The sequence below is a fragment of the Gorilla gorilla genome, chromosome 9, assembly GCF_029281585.2.
Source record: "Gorilla gorilla gorilla isolate KB3781 chromosome 9, NHGRI_mGorGor1-v2.1_pri, whole genome shotgun sequence".
Lineage (NCBI taxonomy): Eukaryota > Metazoa > Chordata > Mammalia > Primates > Hominidae > Gorilla > Gorilla gorilla.
Window position 1 is genome coordinate 94,718,389 of NC_073233.2, and position 6,497 is coordinate 94,724,885.

The following is a 6,497-nucleotide window of genomic DNA, read 5'->3' on the forward strand; positions in this document are numbered from 1 at the left end:
TCCTGTTTGCCACTGGCCAGTTGACTTTTTATAGCCAGTGAAAATCCATCCAAGAATCCTGCAGTTTCTTCATGAATTTGTTCTTGTAATGAATTTACATTATGTTCAGGCAAGTATCAGATCATTCATTTATGAAACCAACAAGCATGTATTGAGTACCTGTTATGTGCCAGACACTTTTATGAATGATTTACATATATTAATTAATTCACTTCCCACTACAAACCTATGAAGTAGGCATTGATTTTGTATCCATGTCAGAGAGGGGCTAATTGAAGCACGGTAACTTGCCAAAAACACACAGCTAGAAATGGGATTCATATCTTAGCAGTCTGCCTTGGGAGTTCATGCTCTTATTCTACTAATAGCAAGGTGCCATAAGACTACCGTGAGTGGAGCAACTAACCATGCCTCCAGACTGGGAGACAGGAGCCTCAGGGAAGGCAAATTCAGAACAAGAGTTGTTTGATCCTTGATGAAGAGGCTTAATCCTTGATTTGATCCTTGTTAGCAACTGATTAGCACATACCAAATTACCTGCAAAGAAGATACACCAGAAAAAAATATGTGCACATATCTGCAAAGCTGTATTACATACCTAAAAACTTTGCATCATCAGTACAAATATAAAACAAATCATGTGTGATTTGATTCATTTATACATGCTAACCAAATATTTTCAGATTTCCTTTATGCTGTGCCACATCATATGTATCATTAATTGAAATCTATTTTGAATGGCCAACATTCAGAAGTTTCTCGAGTGCCTGGGGGTGGGAATCTAAATTTTTAAGACACACTATTGTTTCAACCATTGTTTTTCCTTATAACATGATTCTGATCAATTTGTATTTTAGTAAGTGTTTCTGACCATTTAGAAAGACCTTTCCTTTCAAAATCAACACGTAACTTGAAAAAAATAAATCAAAATTTTGAAATATCACCTTGTTCTGTAGATTCAGACTAAACGATCTCAGATTTCTTCATGTGTTGGAAAATGTACTTAAAAAAAAATCTTTCCCCAAGGCATCTTCTTTGGCAACTGGACTGCCTTTTGCTCATTCTTGGATTGCCCCCTAGTGGTTTATTTAACTTATGACTATTTCCCAGATGCTCATCTGCAACTCGTGGTTGCTTTGAATTTGTTTTTAGTTTGATCCTTTCCACACCTTCTCCCATTTGCACAGAGGGGCTTCCGAAGACAGTGTCTTTGAATGAGGGTGAGCAACGTGCAAAGTGGCACAAACACTTAGTGTTAATCAATACATGCCATTAATGATGGTGGTGAAATCCTTCTTTCAAGTTTGTTCTCTTACTTTTTTTCTTTGTGCTGTTTTTAACTTTGCCAACTCCTTACTTTCTTCCCTCTGTTAACATCCTACTGGAGTGGCGCCAGGTAATCTGGTGGCACAGGATGACTTACAGGCAATGCTGTGTCTTGAAAATGCCAATTAGGAATGCTGAATGCTGCTGGGCGGGAGTCCCATGCTCTCACCCATATAACAAGTCAGCACTCCATAGGCCTCAGTCAGACCCAGACTTCTTGGCTCCTTTTGGGTAGCTAAGGCTATGACTCGCTGGCCTAGACACTTAAGCATCATCCAAATAGCGAGAAAAACCTTTGAGTTTCTGTAGAAAGCCAGCGAGAGGCCCAGCCAGCATCACAGACCTGACACTCTGCAGAACTCTGGGTCCAGGCCATCTGCACCAATTAGACCAGAACCAAGAAACACAGTGCAACATGAATTATTAATTCAAAACTTTTTTTCAATAAGAAAAAAGCCAATTATTGGCTCCATTTTTTTTTAGAGAGAGAACAGCTACACTGCTATATATAATTTATTAATTTAGTTTAGTCTGTCAATATTTAGCAAGTTTGTTTAAAAATTACCATTCCCATTGGTTTATAGTGACATGAATATAAACCCATAATTTCAAAGTCAGCATTCCTTTCACTGTGAACATAAGGCTTCTTAAAAGATAATTGGGGGTTGGGGAACAGTAATGACTGTGGCTGGTGGGCACTGTTCAAAGCCAAAAAGACTGTCAGGTTTGGAAAGGCATACACTGTATATAGACACTCTCTCAGTATACTACTGTTCCCCACACTTTTGCTGTACATTCTTGCCTCAAAATATGGTATAAATTATTCCCTTAAATTTGAAAAAACAATTAAGATGAATACATTTTCATCTTCATTTCAAAATAACTCTTTTAAATATAAAAAGTTCCTCATGTTTGTTAAATCTGTTCAAAAGTTGCATTTAAGTACTTTCTTCACAACATGTACAATGTTTTCATCCTTAGTGCCTCATTACAATCAGTTTGGCAATAAGACCTCAAGTGCTTTATCAAAAATGGCATTCAATAGATTATAAGATTGATAAATCTGCATTTGCATCAGTCTTACCACAATGTATTATAACAAAGTCCAAAAAATGTATAACTATTCATCAACACCCTTGGAACCTATGAATTATTGCAAATAATCTCCCACGTGCATGTAATTCAAACATAAACTTTGTGGGGAGGGGGTGTAAAATAAATACTACAGTATTTCTTCAATTTTATTTAATGCTGCCTAGCTGGTTAAATGAAAGATTAATTACTAACAGGAAGAGTCAAAATTTTAAGGACTGTTTTCTAAGAAGGACAATTTTGCAAAACAAAGATAAGCAAGAGCCTATGCAAATACATTTTCTTGTAGTGTAATGTAATTGCTAATATGAGGTATAATCTGTAAGCAATTAATACAAATATAAATAAGTATAAGCCACCACTAACTCACAGTCTCATGAAAAGCTTCTCAGCTAAAGTAGATTGAGGATAAGGTTAAGGGAAATGAGAGGTGGACAGGGCAGGTTTCCAGTGGGAACATCATTTATGTGCCTTATCATTATCATCATCCTGTATGTACCAGTCCATTGTTGCAGAAAGGTAAATCCTTTCCAAGTATGTTATACTTTATGTAGCACAGTAAAATTATTTAAGTATTACTAACGCTTCATTTGCATTTGTATTTAGAAATACGCATAATTACATATGCATATCAAAAACTATAAACAGATTTTTAAAACACTTTATCTCATTCGAGGAAAGTTAACAGGTAAGACAAAACTACGTACTATAGAATTTTTGAGGATATCTAAACTCAGGGTGAAACAAAGAAAAACATTTTTACCTCTTTAGTAAAGGGCTTGTGTGAAACCTCAAGCTCTCGCTCAATTTTTTTTGTAGATGGGTATGTTTGATGAGGATTGTGATCCAATGATTGTTTAGCAGCAATTTTACCCAACTGTAAATTCTTTTATTAACAGGCATTATAAACAGATAGTACTAATCTTATTCTAAAACCATGAGTGCCACACTGGTGAATATACAGCTTATGAATAACTTAAAAAGTATTTCCCATTTTAAAAGGCAAACCCAGCATACAAAAACTTATACTAAATGAAGAAGCTATAATATGGATACATGATTGATGTGTCTAAAATGATATATACAGTACATAATTAATGTTAATTATGTGATCAGTACATTTTTCCATGATTCCCTTCATGCTTCACTTTCCCCAGAAACTGAATCCTGTACTTCCTCTTCTAAAATTAGTACAATGAGGTTATCTCTGGACATCAAATTATATTTCATCTAATTCGTCACAAATTTAGTAAACCGATGACACAAAAATGTTTCCTTTTCATATTCATCAAATATCTGCCAATGATGAAAATAAACATGTGAAAATATTCTGTAAATCCTAAGGTATAGTGATCCTAGTTTTGCTACGGATTATTTCTTTATGCTAACCTTGCTGGGAAAATATTTATTGCTCTTCAGAAGACATGCAGCACCATCAAATATATGTCTGGTATAGGCTATAGCAGGACACTCTTTCAGAGCTTTATGAGCTGCACAAAGAAAAATCCATTGTTCAGTTGCTGTCATTTGAGTGCAAGTATCTGGATGGCATTCACTCTGAAGTTTGACAACAAGTCCGTTTAGCTCAAGGCAGAATTCCCTTAAATGTTCATACTTCCATAACTTTCATCTTGGCCTTCAGGTGGTTCAAGAATTTTGTCAATATTGGAGCAATCTGCTCTTATGTTCTGTTGAATATACTGTTGAACGGCTAGTGTACTGTCTATTTCTTCAAAGTGTTCGTCAGGCCAATTATAAAAATCCTGTGCCCAGTCCGTTCCGCCTCAGCACGCTGCCCCCTCCATCATGACCATAGTGTCAGCGTCTGGGCCTATTGGCTCGATTTAATAAGTAAGAGTACCAATAATTTTTTAGAAGTAAAATGGATTTATTAAAGGATTTTAAAGAAAAAGCACTTGCTTTTATCTGAATTTTAAAAGGAGAATTGACATTACAGATGAAATAAAGATGAATACAGAAGAGAAGATCCTACTTTAAATGCAAAATAATATCTATAAAATGGGACTAGTAATTTCTTCCTAGAGAGCTTGTGATAACTAGAGATAATGAATATAAAGTGACCAGTGAATTATCAAGCACATAATAGGGGTTCATTTATTTATTCATTCATTTGGCAAATATTTATTGAGCACCTACTATGCAAGGCATAGTAGGTAAAACTGAAAAACGTGTCTTTGTGAAGTTTACATGGTAATTTTCCATCTCATATGCCAAAGAGATAACAGGGGAGGAATGACCACCATCTTTTAGAGACTCGTAGTATCATTTAGGAGATGAAATGTTATGTTTTACGTGACTATAGAAAGCAAAACTAGAGCCAGGCATGGTGGCTCACGCCTGTAATACCAACACTTTGGGAGGCTGAGGTGGGAGAATGGCTTGAGCTCAGGAGTTTGAGACCAGCCTGGGACACATAGTGAGACCTCGTCTCAACACAACATCGAAAAATTAGCTGGGTGCAGTGAAGTGTGCCTATAGTCCCAGCTAGTCTGGAGGCTGAGGTGGGAGGATAGCTTGAGCCTGGGAGGTCGAGGCTGCAGTGAGCTGTGATCACACCACTGCACTTCAGCCTGGGCGACAAGAGTGTGAACCTGACTAAAAAAAAAAAAAAAAAAAAAGCAGAACTAGGACCAGTGGATGATCTTTCAAGGGTGGTGGTTTTCATAATAAAAGGAAAACCCTGTTTACAACCAGGACTGACCAAGAATGGGATGGGGCCACCTCTGGGAGCAGAGAGACGTGGGCTGGAGGTGATTCTGTTAGTAGAAGTATTTTGTAGAGAATTTGAGACCTTGTATCAAGGATCTTTGCAGTGTGGGCAAGGAGGGAATACAAAATCGGTGTTTCCTTCTGCCTCTTAATTCCAAGATGCTGGAACTGGGATGGGAAGCCAAGCCATTGACCAGAACCAGGGCTACAACTCGGGGGTGAGTGTGGGAGTTTAAATGCAGGATCCACACTGGTTACAGCTGAAAGGGAGCCACAGATTCCTGTCACTTTCTGCCTCCAGGGATCAAGTACCATAGGTCTCGACCTGACCAGCCTGAAGGTTTGGGAGGCCCCATCAGGGGATGGGGGCAAGTTACTTGCCCTAAAAGAATGAGGAGGCTATATCTGGTGACCAGACACAAACATGGAGGCAGAGGGTAATAAGGATGATAGATACGATTTATTCAGTTCCTATTTCTTTTACTTTAGTATTCCTAATCTGTAAAAGCATCATGAAAAAAATGTATGATTAATCTCATTTTACAGATGAAGAGACTGACGGTCCGAGATGTAGAATAGCTAACCTAATTTAGTGTAAAGCCAGGACTTGAACTTGCTGTCTCTGTGTTTCATCTACTTCAGATGGCTCCCTAATGAGTAGAATGAGACCTGTGTGCCAACCCTGGCCTAGTCCTCATGCCCCCACAACTGTGAAGCAAGAGGGCTCAACAGTTTCGAATTCAATTCAACCACTACCTCCTGAATACCAACTAGGTTCCAGGACCTGGCTAGAAGCAGAGACACCAGGACAGAAAAGATAGTGTTCTGCTTTCATGGAGTTCACAGAAGAGTCGAGGAGGTAAGTTCATATCAGATTATCACAAAGCGGTGTGCTTAATGGTGCTTAAATCTTTTCATGTTTCCACATTTTCTAATGCATTTTAACGGAGCAAAGCAATGTCACATTGGTTTCATCAAGAATTCAGAGCAAGGAGCTTTGGTGAAGAGAAGTCGAAGCCAAAAGAGGGCTCTGCCCTTTAGGAGAAGGGGAATCATTCAGCCGGGGCAACATAGTGAAATCCCGTCTATACAAAAAATTCAAAAATTAGCCGGGCATGGCCCCATATGCCTGTGGTCCCACCTACTTGGGAGGCTGAGGTGGGAGGATCGCTTGAGCCTGGGAGGTGGAGATTGCAGTGAGCCAAGATCACGACCCTGCACTTACTCCATTCTGGGCAAAAGAGTGAGATCGTGTGTCAAAAATAAAAATAAAAATAAAAATAAAATAAAATAAAATAAAATAAAATAAATAAATAAAATAAAAAAACAAAATGGAGGAAAGTAAGAAC

The 6,497-nt window shown here is 37.9% G+C and overlaps 1 pseudogene; it reads right to left on the reverse strand.

Moving 5' to 3' along the window:
- Nucleotides 1-3,363: 3,363 nt before the first annotated feature.
- LOC101143173 (MOB-like protein phocein) lies at nt 3,364-5,463 on the reverse strand (annotated as a pseudogene).
- Nucleotides 5,464-6,497: the final 1,034 nt, after the last annotated feature.